This window comes from Nicotiana tomentosiformis, chromosome 4 (genome assembly GCF_000390325.3).
Source record: "Nicotiana tomentosiformis chromosome 4, ASM39032v3, whole genome shotgun sequence".
NCBI lineage: Eukaryota > Viridiplantae > Streptophyta > Magnoliopsida > Solanales > Solanaceae > Nicotiana > Nicotiana tomentosiformis.
Window position 1 is genome coordinate 25,181,130 of NC_090815.1, and position 18,332 is coordinate 25,199,461.

The window sequence follows — 18,332 nt, forward strand, 5'->3', positions numbered from 1 at the left end:
ATATCCCAACACACAAAACCATAGTGAAATGACACCCTTATACCCACACAATATTAACAGTGGAATGCCACCCTTATGTCTTCATAATAATAACTCAAATCACACGGAATATTATAACGACAACACAACATAATCAATTCATATCAAAAATTGCCCAATGGTTACAACAAATTCTAAAGATATAACAAAATCAATAAATTTCACAACAAATAGCACAATGCTTCGCACAACGTATATAACACCTCAAAAACAACAACAGAGATGGAAAAGTAACTCAACATAGGACAACGCCTTCTTAAATCTAAATTTTGATAAATATATTAACACCTCAATTTAAACTTATTTAATAATTATTTGCAGGTGAAAAATCTATAATGAAATTAATTCCAAGAAGTATTAAATCAACAAACACACGGAATTCACATAATAATTGTCACGACCCAAATTAGCCCTCCGTAAGGTGTCGTGATGGCACCTAGTCTTTACGACTAGGTAAGCCTAATATTACGAAAAATATAAAGAAAATACAGCATTTTAAAGATAAACAACATATTGTGAATAAACAAGAGTAGTACCACTCGGCATATACAAAATAATTTCCCACGACCCGGAATATCACTAAGTCACAAGCTGCTATAATCTATGTAGCTCTATACAAAAGTCTGAAGATAATAAAGAAAGTCTCTAGGCGAGGGAGTAGAAGGAGACTCCGAAGATCTGCGGACGCAAGCAGAAGTACCTTGAAGTCTCCTAGAATCATCAACATGCACTAACCCCAAGGCTGATAGCTCGTACCTGGATCTGTACACGAAAACATGTGCAGGAAAGGGCATGAGTACACCACAATGGTACCCAGTAAGTGCCAAGCCTAACCTCGATCGAGTAGTGACGAGGTCAGGTCAAGGCCCTACCGGAGTAAATATAATAAATTAAATAGTAAAAGGTATAAATAAAATTTAAGGTAACATAGTTAAAGAAATTCTCGAAAATTTAACAGTTAAGGGAGTCCTCGACTAAGAACAAGGTAAACACAGTGGGGAATATCCTGGGATACCGTCCCGTAGTTCCAAATGAATATGCAGTACAGGGGGATCTCCCGGAATACGTCTGCAGTCCCAAAGTAAATATGCAGTGCTGGGGGTTCTCCCGGAATACGTCTGTAGTCCCAAAGTAAATATGCAGTGCTGGGGGATCTCCCGGAATACGTCCATAGTCCCAAAGTAAATATGCAGTGCTGGGGGATCTCCCGGAATACATCCGTAGTCCTAAAGTAAACATGCAGTATAAGGGTATCTCCCGAAATACGTCCATAGTCCCAATTTAAATATGCAACGCAAGATGAAATGACAGGTATGGCATCGAGTTATACAGTTTATACTGAACACATATAAGGAAAGTAGGGACTTAACTAAGCATGGCACACAGAATGCAAATAGGCAGTTAAAACATGTAAGCATGCTTATCTAGTCTAAGTTTAACAATTAAACGTATTAGTGCAATTTAATAAGGAAAAATAGTTTATGATTTAGAAGGGAAAAATGGGATTTTTGCAATAATAGCCCGTGTACGTACTCGTCACCTCACGTACACGGCGCCCACACATCAATTAATACCAAACATCTTAAAGGAAAGTCCCCAACACAAGGTTAGGCAAGCCACTTACCTCGAACCGCTCAAATTACCTCGATAACACGTTTTTGCCACGAGTATCCGACTCCAAATGGCCCAAATTTATTCAAATAGATTGCATAATGTAAATATAACTACAAGTAACTAATTTAGCTAATTAATTCGAAGCTAAAGCGTGAAATTAGGTAAAAGCCCAAAAAGTCTCCCCGGGCCCACATCTCGGAACCGGGTAAAAATTATAAATTTTGAACACCCATTCACTCACGAGTCTAACCATATCAAATTTACTAAAATCCGACACCAAATGGTCCTCCAAATCCACAAATCAAACTTCTAAATCCCTAGCCTCCAACTTTCAATTTTCACCTTAAATACACACTAACTAGGTAGAAAAATACATGGCAAAGCAAGATTATTGATCAAAAATAAGCACAAGGGACTTACCTCAAGAAATGCCTCGAAAATGCTCTCAAAAATTGCCCTAAACCGATTTTGCGAAGTAAAAAATGACAAAAATCGCGAAGCCCTTTGGTTTTAAACCACTGCCCAGGTATTTCCGCACCTGCGGAACCTGGGCTCGTACCTGCGGGTGCGCTTGTGCGGAAATGCGCATCTGCGCAATACACTTGCCCCCTCTGTCTTCGCACCTGCGATGAAAGGGCCGCACCTGCGCGTGCGGGCCTGCGGAAATCCCCTCCGCTTCTGCGTTACTTGTGCACTTGCGAACAGTCTTGCGCATTTGCAGGCATCGCAGATGCAGCCTTTCCCATGCACCTGCGACCCCTGACCAATCCACCCAACTCTGCTTCTGCGCGGATTTTCTCGCACCTGCGGGCAGCCTTGCGCAGGTGCGATTACAGCAGAACCACCAAATTATTCCTAAGTCCAAATTCATTCCGTTAAGCATCCGAAACACACCCGCGGCCCTCCGGGACCTCAACCAAACCTACCAACAAATCTTATAATACCATACGAACTTAGTCGAGCCTTAAAACCACATCTAACAATACCAAAATCATGAATTAAGCACGGATTCAAGCCTAAGAATTTAAATTTTTTTAAATTCTACAAACGACGCCGAACCACATCAAATCTAGTCCGAATGACCTCAACTTTTACACACAGGTCACAAATGACACTACGAACCTACAACCACCTTCAGAATTCCATTCCGAGCTCGATATCAACATTTCCACTATCGGCCGAAATCGCCGAAAAACTAACTTTCGCCAATTCAAGCCTAAATCTACTACAGACCTCCACAACACATTCTGGACGCGCTCCTAACCCCAAAATCACTCAACGGAGCTAACAGAGTCGACGTAATTCCATTCCGTATCTGTCTTCACACAGTTCTGACTACGGTCCAAACTCTAAGGCTTAAACTCACAACTAGGGACTAAGTGTTCCAAAACTCTCTGAATTCCATAACCAATCACTCCGGAAAGTCTCAATAGCGGAAACAAACGTGGGGAAAATAGTTATTAGGGGATCGGGGCTCAAATTCTCAAAACGACCGGCTGGGTCATTATAAAAATGAAAGTAGCAATCACCCCAAATTATCATATAAAATACAAACTCGACAAACAAGGAATGGGGCATGACAAATCAAGGATTTACTAAGTTCCAACAATTTTCCAATTTAATACATAAGGGTATCTACGAATTTTAACCGATATAATTTGCACATATAAACCAAGTACGTACTCGTCACCTTGCATACACGACTTTCAATCACACAATTTTCACATAAGACTCAATGCCTAAGGAGTAATTTCCCCACTCAAGGTTAGGCAAGATACTTACCTTTTTGAAGTTAGGCCGATATTGCAAAATAACCTTCTTGCGTGAAATGACCTTCGGACAGCTCAAACCTATCCAAATTAATTGTATAACTTCATTAAAACTCATCTGAAACAATTCTGGATAATCAAACATCGACATAAAGTTTTACATTAAAAAGTCAACCAAAAGTCAACACGGGGCTCGCCTCTCGGAACCCGACAAAATTTTCACAAAATCCGAACACCCATTCTAATACGAGTTCAACCATACCAATTTTACCAAATTCCAATAAAGAATCGACCTCCAAATCTTAAATTTCCGTTTTTGAAAGATTTTGTAAAAATCCCAATTTCTTCAATTTGATTCACTAATAATTGATGAAACTAATCATAGAATCATGAAATATAATCACTTTCGAATATAAAACACTTACCCCAATCAAACTTGTGAATAATCTCTCCAGAATCGCCCAAAATCGAGCTCCAAAAATCAAAAAATGAAGAAAATGACCAAACCCCCGAATATATGTTTTGTCTGGGGATTTACCCTTCGCGATCGCGAAGCACAAAATTTTTCCAGAACAATTTTACTCTATGCGATCGCGGCCATTGTTCCGCGATCGCGAAGAACAAATTCTATTAACTCTTCCCAAATTCTTCTTAGACAACATGTAGTGTAATAGCCATCAATTTTTGTACAGACCTCCAAATGACAAATGGTTTAACTTTATGAAAACTAGACATCAAGAGCTACAACTTTCATGTTTTGATAATCTCCTAACTCCTTATAGATAGCAAGATAAAAGCTTCCAGAGTCATCCTTATGCAGCAGAAATTTGTTCTTCGCGATTTCCAAACTCTTCCGAGACAGCCTATAGTATATCAACCATAACTTTTTGTACACAACTACAAATTCCAAAAGGTTTGTCTTTCTTAAAATTAGACACAAAGGACTACAACTGTCATCTTCGGATCATCTCCAAATTCCTTATAGATTGCAAGATATAAGCTTCCAAAGTTGGGTCAGTGCAGCAAAATTTCCTTCTATGCGATCCTTCCTTCCGCGATCGCGATTCACAAGGCCTACATTACACTTTACTCTTCGCGATCACATCCCAGACCTCCGCGATCGCATATTACACTTCCAACATCAGTTAGTAGGAGTTCCAAAAGGCCTAAAAGTGGTCTGAAACCACACCAAAACTTACCCGAGCCATTGGGGACCCCGTTCGAATATACCAACAAGTCTCATAACATAATACAGACTTACTCAAGGACTCAAATCACACATAACAACATCAAAACTACCTCGATCCTACGAATCGCAACCCAAATTCAAACCTATGAATGATGAACTTCCAAATTCCTAAATAGATGCCGATTTATATCAAAACAACTCCGATTGACTTCAAATTTTGCACGCAAGTCATAAATGACATTACAGATCTATTCCAACTTCTGAAATTGGATTTCGACCCCAATATCGATAAAGTCAACTCCCGGTCAAATTTTCAAATTCCATTTTCCACCTTTAGCCAATTTATGTCAAAACGACCTACGGATCTCCAAATCAACATCTGGTCGCGCTCCTAAGTTAAAAATCATCATACGAAGCTATTGGAATCATCGAAATTCCATTTCAGAGTCGTTTGCTCAAAAGTCAAACTCAGGTCAACTCTTTTCGTTTAAGCTTCAAAAATAAGAATTGTTCTTTCAATTTAATCCCGAATCATCTGAAAACTAAACTCGACCACACACGCAAGTCATAATACACATCACAAAGCTGCTTGGGACCTTAATTCTCTGAATGTGATGCTAATTCACAAAACTACAAGTCGGGTTGTTACATTCTCCCCCTCTTAAATAAACGTTCGTCCTCAAACGTGCCAAGAATTATTCTGAGGACATTAAATTACTGAGTGTATTCTTACACACATACTCGTGAGTGATTCTACGTCACCGCAAATTTAACATAGGTCCGACAACACCATCTCAGTTGAGATTATTTCTTTTATCCGCATTTATAAACTTTAAAGCCAATTTCTTACACTCCTATTAATTTCAAAAGGTCCTCTTTTGATAACAACACATTGTGTTAGTCTCAGCCGGTTGTAGAAATTTAGTGCCTACACACACATTATACGTATGCCCAAAACCGCATCTCTGGTCATAATAGTTATTTATAATTAATTACAGCATCCTTAATTAACGACATATTAATCAAACCCTCGTTTTAAATATTCACAATATTGACAGCAAATTGCGAGGTATGAAGACCTGATAATTATTTACCTGAATTAATGAGTCACATTTAACGCCACTTGGACACTCACCTCGTAGGCTAAAATTCAATAATTACAGCACGAATATGGCTAAATATGCACAAAAACACATAAAAGAATTATCAAATAAGCCTAACATGCATGACTCCCTATTAGTACTATAATACAAATTAAATTTCACAAAGGGAGAATTTAAAACACATGAATTTAACCACAAGGATCTCATCCTGATATAACTTCCACCGCGGCACGTAGCCCGGGTTAAACATATCAAAACACATTAAGTCGCGAAGATCCCATCCTCAACTCTGAATCACAAGTACTTTGCACATTGTGCCAACTGAAATTTTCCATTTCTTTTCTTTCTTCTTTTTAATAAATTTCGTGAAACAATTTCACAACACATATTGAACCCTTATACTGGTAGGGCATATTATTCACAAATGTTTAATCAAACTATCTCGAATTTATAGCAAAACCCACTGTAGTAAGTAATAGAAAGTCACTTTTAGCCTCATAACTCTCAATAGTGTACAAAACCAAAATGATAGACACGGGCTAACACTATCAAATTTTCCAACAGGGATAAACACGGGAGTGGAGTACAAATTCACAAACTCACCATATAAGGAGAATGAAAAGAAATTTTACCTCGATAATCGGAATCGAATCAAAATAAGAATATTTCTCCTCTATTATGAATTAAATCATACATGTAACGACATCATCTGGTGTAACGGCCTCAACCATACCATAGCAATTATATCAACGGGTTGGGCCTCCCCCTCTTGGGCGCCCGCTACCCGCCTGTCCTCCACCCCTAACTGGATGTGCATGTGGGATAATAACTGGAATAAAGCATGTAGCCTGAGTGTTATGATGAAATTCGCCTCTCCCAAGTTTGGGACAATCTCTCATGATGTGCCTAGTATCACCACACTCATAACACTCTCTCGTACTGAGTCTATGCCGGATAACTGGAATAACCACTGTATAAACCTCGTGCCGGTGGTGCACTAAACGTATTTACTGGAGCACTAGAAGTTCTCTGAATTACAGACTGGGCTGAATGACTACACGAGCCTCCGCCATGATGAGTCATAGCTGCAGAGTAGAATCCACTAAATCCTCCAGAGTTCTGAGACCCTTTGACCTCCTTAGACTCTTTTTCCTCACTTCGAACACGTTCTAACATTCTGAAAATCTCCACTACTTGCTGAAATGGAATGTCAGTCTGCAACTCTCAAGCCATACATATTTTAAAATCACAATCGAGCCCTTTGATGAATCTACGGATTCTCTCTCTAACTGTAGGAACCAAGATAGGTGCATGACAAGCTAACTCACTGAACCTGATAGCATATTCTGACATCGTCATGGTGCCCTGACATAACCGTTCAAACTCTGTGCGCCACGCATCTCGGAGAGACTGGGGAACAAACATTTTCAAAAATATTTTCGAGAACTGAGCCCGAGTTGGCGGTGTTGCATCGGCTGGTCTACCTTCTTCATAAGCTTGCCACAATTGATACGATGCTCCTAACAGCTAAAATGTAGTAAATGCAGCTCCGCTCACTTCCACAATACCCATGGTGCGGAGAATACAGTGACACTCTTCTAGAAATCCTTGGGTATCCTCGGTAGATGTGCCACTAAATGTAGGTGGACTATACATCTTTAATCTCTCAAGTCTCTTTTGTTCTTCTTCTGATGCCTCTGGCCTGAACTCAGGCTGAACCGGAATAACATGTTGTACCAGTACTATACTCGAAACCTGACCAATGTGAACCTACTGTTCTGGAGTACGGGCGGTAGGAGTCTGAACTTCTCCCCCAATCTGTGAAATATTTGGTGAAACAGAGATCAATCCCGCCTGAGTTAATGTACCAAACATGTTTAGGAACTGTGCTAAAGTCTCCTGAAGTCCGAGGGTAACAACAGGTGCTTCTGGTACCTGTCCCCCAACTGGAGCTACTGGCGGCTCCTGAACTGCTGCTCTGACATGTGTTCTAGCTGCAACACGTGCCCTTCCTCGGCCTCTACCTCGGCCTCGGCCTCTTGCGGCCCTAGCAGAATGCGCGGGTGTCTGCACAGCTTACCCGGTAGCACGTGTCCTCATCATCTGAGATAGAATAGAGATACAAAGGCTCAAACTCCAAAATCAACAAGCCCGCATGACAAAAATGAAACAAGTGGAGATTTTTCCTAATAGTTCTATAGCCTCTAGAAGATAAGTACAGACATCTCTGTACCGATCCGCAAGACTCTACTAAACTCATTCGTGACTCGTAGAAACTATGAACCTAGAGCACTGATACCAATTTGTCATGACCCAAAATTCCACCACAGGCGTCGTGATGGCACTTGTCTCTAAGACTAGGTAAGCTGATTTTAATAACAATTAAAGCCATGTTTTAAACATATACTTTAATACATATGTCGAAACGAAAAGCGAAAACAAATATAACAACCTCCCAAGACTGGTAATACTGAGTCACGAACTTTAACTGAATATATGCAATGATCTCAAGGATCAAATATTCAATACTGTTCGAATAACAGTTGACAGTACAATAAAATGGAAAGACTCCAAGAGACTGCGACGTCCAAGTAGCTCTACCTTGAATCCTTGCGATGAACATACTAACTCTGCCCAAGTCTGATATCTCCACTAACTGGTTCTACACAAAAATATGCAGAAGTGTAGTATGAGTACACCACAGTAGGTACCCAGTAAGTATCAAGACTAACCTCGGTGGAGTAGTGACGAGGTACAGTTAGGATACTCACTAGTCAAATAACCTGTGCAATATAGCAGTATACAATAGTACTGGAAAATAACTAGCAGTGATAGTACCAAAAATCAATCAGTGTTATAAACAGCAAGACAACAAGAACACCATAATTATTACTAAAACAAATAAGGAACACAAGTACAAGCAATTAAACAAGTCCTTCGAATATAAATCTTTCACATATAATTCTTTCGAATAAATACCTTCTGAATATATTTCTTTCAAATAAATATCTTTCGAATATAAAATTGTTTCAAACAAATATCTTTCGCATATACTTCTTTCAAATAAATATCTTTCGGATATAATTCTTTTAAATAAATATCTTTCGAATATACTTCTTTCAAATAAATGTCTTTTGAATATAAATTCTTTCAAATAAAAGTCACTCTGTGACGCCTCATTTCATAATCATAAAACACGGGTCTCAGACCACTTTCATGTTTTCACGGCACCTCGTGCCCATATTTCTATCAAAACCACACGGACAACTCACGTGCCAATAATAAAAATCATCATATTTTCCCCAGCACCTCGTGCCCATATTTTATATCTATTGCAACGTTCAACCTGATCCCATATAACATTAATCATACTTGTTGCGGCGTGCAACCCGATCGCATATAACATAATCTTCTTGGTAATAGCCACAGGCTCACGATTTCAACATAGATCAAACTATTATCATGTTTACCGAAATAACAAGACAAGTTGCACAAGATATAAGAATAAACACAAGGAAAATCTCAACATTACAAGAAAATTACCAATGCAATAACCTCACATCATCACATAAAAATTACCAACATAATAATCCCACATCATTTCATATCATCCATGACAATAGCCACCCTTATCAATCCTATAATAGCCTCCCTTATCCCTCTGCCCTGACAATATCAATAGCCACCTGTATCGCTCCGTATAATAGCCACCCTTATCACTCCGCTTAGACAATATCCCAGCAAACATAACCACAGTGAAATGCCACCCTTATACCCACACAATATTAATAGTGGAATGCCACCCTTATGTCTTCATGATAATAACTCAAATTACATAACATTTCACATGGAACATTATAATGACAATACAATACAATCAATTTATATCAAAAATTGCCCAATGGTCACAACAAATTCCAAAGATATAAAAAAATCAATAAATTTCACAACAAATAGACTAAGGCTCCACACAACGTATATAACACTTCAAAAACAACAACAGAGATGGAAAATTAACTCAACATAGGACAACGCCTTCTTAAATCCAAATTTTGATAAACATATTAACACCTCAATTTAAACTTATTTAATAATTATTTGCAGATGGAAAATCCATAATAAAATTAATTCCAATAAATATGAAATCAACAAACACACAAAATTCACATAAACATCTCAGTGGTAATCACCCCAAATTATCATATAAAATACAAATTCGACAAACAAGGAATGAGGCATGACAAATCAAGGATTTGTTAAGTTCCAGCAATTTTCTAATTTAATACATAAGGGTGTCTATATTTTTTAACCGATATAATTTGCACATATAAACCAAGTACGTACTCGTCACCTTGCGTACACAACTTTCAATCACACAATTTTCACATAAGACTCAATGCCTAATGGCTAATTCTCCCACTCAAGGTTAGGCAAGATACTTACCTTTTTGAAGTTAGGTCGATATTCCAAAATAACCTTCTTGCGTGAAAGGACCTTCGGACAACTCAAATCTATCTAAATTAATTATATAACTTCATTAAAATTGATCGAAAATAATTCTAGATAATAAAACATCGACTTAAAATTTTACATTAAAAGGTCAACCAAAAGTCAATGCGGGGCCCGCCTATCGAAACCAGACAAAATTTTCACGAAATGCAAACACCTCTTCCGATACGAGTTCAACCCTAATAATTTTACCAAATTCCAATAACGAATCGACCTCCAAATCTTAAATTTCCGTTTTGAAAGATTTTATAAAAATCCCAATTTCTTCCATTTGATTCACTAATAATTGATGAAACAAATCTTAGAATCATGAAATATAATCACTTTCGGATAGAGAATACTTACCCCAATCAAGATTGTGAATAATCTCTCCAGAACCGCCCAAAACCGAGCTTCAAAAATCAAAAAATGAAGAAAATGACCAAACCACCGAATATATGTTCTGTCCAGGGATCTACCCTTCGTGATCACGAAGCACAAAATTTTTCCAGAACAATTTTAGTCTATGCGATTGCGACCATTGTCCCGCGATCACGATGAACAAATTCTATTAACTCTTCCCAAACCCTTCTCAGATAGCATGTAGTGTAATAGCCATAACTGTTTATACTGAACTCCAAATGACAAATAGTATACCTTTATGAAAACTAGAAATCAAGGGCTACAACTTTTATGTTTTGATAATCTTCCAATTCATTATATATTGCGAGATATAAGCTTCCAAAGTCAGCCCTGTGCAACAGAAATTGCTTCTTCGCGTTTTCCAAACTCTTCCCAGATAGCCTATAGTATATCACCTATAACATTTTGCACACAACTCCAAATGCCAAAAGGTTTGATTTGTTGCAAACTAGACACAAAAGTTACAACTGTCATTTTTGGATCATCTCCAAATTCCTTATAGATTGCAAGATATAAGCTTCCAAAGTTGGGTCAGTGCAGCAGGATTTCTTTCTACGCTATCGCAACCCTTCCTTCCGCGATCGCGATTCACAAGGCCTGGATTGCACTTACTCTTCGCAATCGCGTCCTAGACCTCTGCAATCACTTCTAACATCACACTTCTAACATCAGTTAGCAACAGTTCCAAAAGGCCTAAAAGTGGTCTGAAACCACCCCAAAACTCACCTGAGCCACTCGGGACCCTGTTCGAATATACTAACAAATCTCATAACATAATACGGACTTACTCAAGGCCTCAAATTACACATAATAACATCAAAACTACCTCGATCCTACGAATCACAACCCAAATACAAGCCTATGAACTATAGAACAACAACAACAACAACCCAGTATAATCCCACTAGTAGTTTTTACGCACACCTTACCCTTACCCTTGGGTAGAGAGGCTATTTCCGATAGACCCTCGGCTCCCTCCCTCCAAGAACTTCCCACCTTGCTCTTGGGGTGACTCGAACTCACAACCTCTTAGTTGGAAGTGGAGGGTGCTCACCACTTGAGCAACCCGATTGACTTCAAAGTTTGCACACAAGTCATAAATGAAATTACGGATCTATATCAACTTCAGGAATCAGATTCCGACCCCGATATCGATAAAGTCAACTCCCGGTCAAACATCCAAATTCCATTTTCTAACTTTCGCCAATTTACGTCGAAATGACTTACGGATCTCCACATCAACATTCGGTCGCACTCCTACGTAAAAGAGCATCATACGAAGCTATTGGAATTATCAAAATTCCATTCTGAAATCGTTTGCTCAAAAGTCAAACTCTGCCAACTCTTTTCTTTTAAAGTTCAAAAATAACAAATGTTCTTTGAATTTAATCCTGAATCATTCGAAAACCAAACTCGACCACACACATAAGTCATAATACACATCACAAAGCTGCTCAAGACCTTAAGTCGTTGAACGAAATGCTAATTCACAATACGACAAGTCGTGTCGATACAAAAGTCCATCTACATTGGGCAGACAAATACAACCATGCATCCTCAAAACTCCATCATCTCCAACAGTAACATGCTTGGCACCACCGTGCCGCACCGTGTCCCTAAGGACAAAAAAATGAGGGTCATCATACTGCGGCTCTCTGATGCGCTCATACAAGGAAGACCGAGCAATTGTGCAAGCTAGAACACAACTGGGCTCTGAAACGTCTAACCTCACAAACTAATTGGCCAAGGCCTGAAAATCTGACGCAAGCGATCTCTCACCGACTGGAATGTACGCAAGGCTGTCCATACTTACTGTTTTTATGCTCAAGGCATCAGCCACCACATTGGCCTTCCTGGGATGATAAAGATGGTGATATCATAGTCTATCAATGGTTCCAACCACCTCATCTGCCTCAAATTGAGATCCTTTTGTTTGAACAAATATTATAGACTCCGGTGATCCATGAATACTTCGTACGATATGTCCTAAAGATAGTGCCCCCAAATCTTCAGCGCATGAACAATGGCTGCCAACTCTAAGTCACGACAGGGTAATTCTTCTCATTAACCTTCAATTGCCGCGACACATATGTGATTACCCTGCCATCCTGCATCAGTACTGCACTTGAGCCCAACACGAGATGCATCACAATAGACTGTGTAAGATAGACTGTGTAAGATCCTGAATCTGTGGGCAACACCAACACTAGCGTCGTAGTCAAAGCAGTCTTGTGCTTCTGAAAGCTCAACTCACACTCGTCTGACCATCTGAACGGGGCACCCTTCTGGGTCAATCTGGTCAATGGGGCTGCTATAGATGAAAATCCCTCCACGAACTGACAGTAATAACCCGCCAAACCCAGGAAACTCCGGATCTCCGTAGCTGAAGTGGGTCTAGGCCAGTTCTAAACTGCCTCAATTTTCTTAGGATCCACCTATATGCCCTTTGCTGATACGACGTGTCCCAAAAAGGCGACTGAGTCTAATCAAAACTCGTACTTTGAAAACTTGGCATATAACTGGCTATCCCTCAGAGTCTGAAGTACAATCCGAATATGGTGCTCGAACTCCTCTCGACTGCGGGAGTTGATCAAGATATAGTCAGTGAATACAATCACGAAGGAATCCAAGTAGGGCGTGAACACCCAGTTCATCAAATCCATAAATGTTGTTGGGGCATTAGTCAGCCCAAATGACATCATTATAAACTCATAATGCCCATACCGAGTTCGAAAAGCTATCTTAGAGACATCGGATGCTCTAATCTTCAACTGATGGTAGACAGACCTCAAATCAATCTTCGAAAACACCTTGTCACCCTGAAACTGATCAAATAAATCAGCAATCCTTGGCAATGGACACTTATCATTGATGGTGACTTTGTTCAACTGCCGATAGTCTATGAACATCCTCAAAGATCCATCTTTCTTCGTCACGAACAACACAGGCGCACCCAGGGCAAGACACTAGGTCTAATGAATCCCTTATCAAGTAAATCTTGCCACTGCTCCTTCAATTCTTTTAACTCTTGCGGGGCCATACGGTATGGCAGAATAGAAATGGGTTGAGTGCCCGGAGCCAAATCAATATAGAAGTCAATATATCTGTCGGGTGGCATCCCCGGAAGATCTACAGGAAATACCTCTAGAAACTCGCGAACAACTGGTACTGAATTCATGGAAGGAACTTTCGCCCTAGAATTGCGGACATAAGCCAAATAAAGCTACATACCCCTTCTCGATTATGTGTCAAGCCTTCACATAAGAGATAATCCTACTGGTAGAATGGCCAGAAGTCCCCTCGCACTCTAATCGAGGCAACCCCGACAAGGCTAAGGTCACCGTCTTGGCGTGAAAATCCAATATAGCATGATAAGGTGACAGCCAATCCATACCCAAGATGATATCAAAATCTACCATATCAAGAAGTAGAAGATCTATGCTAGTCTCATGACTCCCAATGGTAACTACACACGAACGATAGACACGATCTACTATGATAGAATCTCCCATAAGTGCGGACACATATACAGGAACACTCAAAGAATCACGAGGCACAACCATATATGAAGCAAAGTAGAATAAGTAGAGCCTGGATCAAATAGAACGGAAGCATCTCTATAGCAAACTGGGACAATACCTATGATAACAGCGTCAGATGACTCAACCTCATGCCTCGCTGGAAAGGCATAAAATCAAGGTGAGGCCCTACCACTCTGTGTCGCGTCCCTGGGACTACCGCTAACTGGCTGGCCTCCAACTCTATCGGCCTGACCTCCACCTCTATCTTTCTGACCCCTACCTCTAGCTGGCTGAGCGGGCGGTGAAGTAGCCAGTGCCGGGACCATGGCACAAGAACCCTGCTGCTGTGAGCTGTTCGGTGCCCGAGGGCAAAATTTAGTAATATGTCTTGGATCACCACAAGTATAAGAGGACCTCGGTTGCTGTGATTGCTGACCCTAAAATTGACCCTTTCGACCTGAGTAACCACCCTGAAAGCAGAGGTGCACTAATAGGAGCTGGTGACGCACTATAGGCTAGTTGATCGGGATGAGACATGTGAGGGCCACGACCACTTGAAGCACTGTGAGATTCCTGGAGCGCTGAGTGAAACGGCTTTGGAGGATGGCCTCTACCAAAAGTACCAAAATGACAAGGCCTCTTATCAGACCCCAGCCCTCTCTCCTGCAAGAACCATCTCAATCTGCCTAGCAACATTAGCAGCTGTCTAAAAGAAAATCTCACCCCGTTCTCTCAGTAGGAAGCAAGAAAAGAGCATGATGAGCTAGATCTACAAAACAGGTCTCCTACTGGGTAACAGACATACTGCCCTACAGGAGATGCTTTAACTACATGTGGTAATCCTCTCTCAGTGTGATAGGGAGAAACTTCTCTAGAAATAACTGTGAGAACTGTTCCCAAGTAAGTGTAGGCGACCCAGTTGGTCTGGTCAACATGTAATCTCTCCACTATATCTTGGCGGAACCAGTTATCAGAAACACAACAAAATCGACCCCATTGGTATCAACTATACCCATGTTCTGCAGCACCACATGGCAGCGGTCAAGATAATCATGTGGGTCCTCAGAAGGTACGCCACTGAAGTGAATTGGAAAGAGCTTAGTAAACTTGTCCAATATCAATAAGACATCAGAAGACATGGTGGGACTATCACCAGCCTAGGCCGTAACAATTGGCTGAGCTACCCCAACTGGCGGGGCTGCTATAGTCTGATACCGGGGAACCATCTGCTCCGGAGTGTGAGTAGTAGGAGTCTGTGCTCATCCCCCAGCCTAAGAGACTACTGGTGCCATAGGAAATGCACCAGCCTGGGCCACACTCTCCATAAGGCCCACCAAATGGACTAAGGCATCCTGACGCACTGGAGTGGCGATGAACCACTCCGGGACCTGAGCCGGTCCAACAGGTAAAGTCTAAGCTAGAATATCCTCATCGAAATCCACCTGAAGCTCCACTGCTGGTGCTGCTGCTCGAGATTTAGGCTGAGCTCTGCCTCTGCCTCGGACCCTAGCACGACCTCGGCCTCGTCCTCTGCCCATAGTATGAGATGCCACTGGAGGCTCCGACTACTGTCCAGTTGAAGATGCAATACGTGCTCTCGCCATCTGTGAGAGAACAAGAGTAGAAGAGTTCAATTATAAATGAGAGAATAACATCACATGACAGAGAAGAGTAGAAGGGAAACTATTCCTAAACTACATAGCCTCCGGAAGATAAGTACAGACGTCTTCGTACCGATCCTCCAGACTCTACTAAGCCTGCTCGTAACTTGTGAGACCTAGGTAACTTAGTCCTCTGATACCAACTTGTCACGACCCAAAATTTCCACCTTCGGCACCGTGATGGCGCCTAATATTTCACTTGCTAGGCAAGCAAATGTTAGAGTAGTTATTTTTTCCAATTTTAAACACTTTAAACAATTTAACCAATAAGACTGAAATGAAGCTAAAGTGAAGTATGAAATAGCATAATAATCCAATATCTAGTACAACCCAGATCTGGAGTCACAAGTACACGAGCTTCTAGAGATTCTACAAATAAAGTCTGAATTAAATACAACGGTCTCGAATGAGATGAAAAGTAAATAAGGAAGGAGGAAGGGGACTTCAAAGTCTGCGGACGCCAGCAGATCTACCTCGAGTTTCCAAATAAGCTAATCAGAGCTGATGCGCCTTACGGACAGCTGGGACCAGTACCAAAATTTGCACAAGAAGTGCAGAGTGTAGTATGAGTACAACCGGCCCAATGTACTCCATAAGTATCGAGCCTAATCTCAACGAGGTAGTAACGAGGCTATGATAGGACACCCACGTAATTAAACTTGTACAAACGAAAATATACGCACAACATAACAACAAATAAGGATTTAACATGTACTATTGGGAGGGGACATGCAAAAAGGAGTAAAAAATACTGTAACTACAACAGGGAATGACAACATGAAACAGTCAATTAACCTTCAGCCAATGAAACGGATAAACATAATGAACATAAACTGCACGACATCACCCTTCGTGATTTTATCCTTAACCTCACCATGAAACAGTAATAATGGCACGACATCACCCTTCATGCTTTTACTCTCAATCTCTCCATAAATTGATAAATACGGCACAACATCACCCTTCGTGCTATTACTCTCAATTTCATCATGAAATGATGGGCACGACATCACCCTTCGTGCTTTAACTCTCTTCCTCGCTACGTTTAAATCAACAAATGGATCAATAATCGGCACGGTATCACCCTTCATGTGTTAACACTCTCTACCTTACCATGAAGAATTAAATATAAACATTTGGGAGAAAGAATAATCAAGAATAAACCTTACATCAACAACGTTTCCACAATACCGAGCCTCAACTTCCAATAATATTCAATTATCACAAATAATTCATAAATGCAAAAAGAATGATCAATTAAGTAATAAACTAGTCAATACATGGATATCATAATCAAAGAAGGGAATAAATGATAAGAAACAAGTTTGAACCGCATGCTTTAACCCAGTAACAACGCATACGTACTCGTCACCTCACATATACGTTGTATCCAACATTTAAACACGTAACAAATAGGCAAACAAGTCCTAATCCCTCAAGTCAAGGTTAACCACAATACTTATCTCACTCCAAAAATCAACTCAAAGCTCAATCACAGCTTTGCCTTTCGAGCAAGCCTCTGATCCAACCAAATCTAGCAAATTATCAACCAACGATTCAAAATAAGCCTTAAGAACTACCCACGAATGAGAAAGGTTCAATTCAGGTCATTATGGAAAAAGTCAACAAAAGTCAACTCTCGGGCCCATTTGGTCCAAACTCGAAATTCGGACCAAAACTCAATCACCCATTTACCTTCGAGCCCGGTTATGCAATTTATTTCGAAATCCTACCTCAATTTGAGGTCTAAATTTTAAATTTTATAAAAATCCCTAATTCTACCCAAATCCCCAATTTCTACCATGCAAATGCTAGATTTTAGGTTGAAATCTTATGAAATGTAATGGGTAATTGAAAGAAAGTAGGTTAAAATCACTTACCAATGAATTGGGGAAGAAGAGCTCTTGGAAAAATTGCCTCTAAAGTTTTCTAGGTTTGAAAATTTGAAAGAATGAACAAAATTCCGTCTAACTTAGCTTAAGTCCAGGCGCAGACGTCGCGATTACGACCTGGGGTTCGCAAGAAATCCTTCGCAATTGCGAAGGTCTCACATCTCTGCTGCCTTCGCAAATGCGAACAATATGTTCACAAATGCGAACCTGAGGAGATCGTAAATGCGACCCCATATTTCGCAAATGCAAAAACCAACCCCCAGCCCCTGCTCACAAATGTGAAGTCTTCTTCGCAAATGCGAGTCTCGCATTTTCGAGCCAGACCTCGCAAATGCGAGATCTGCAGACAACACCAGAACACACACTTGCACCAGCTATTATTTTATGTCCAAATTCACTTCGTAGCCTATCCGAAACTCACCCGAGCCCTCGGGGCTCCAAACAAAACATGCATAAAAGTCCAAAAACCTCATACGAACTCGCTCGCACGATCAAAATAATACCTAGAACTACGAATCAGACATCAAATCAAATAAAATTTTAGAATTTCTATTTTAAAAACCGGACGTCCGAATCACGTCAAACCAACTCCGTTTTTTACCAAATTTTGCAGACAAGTCATAAATATAGTAA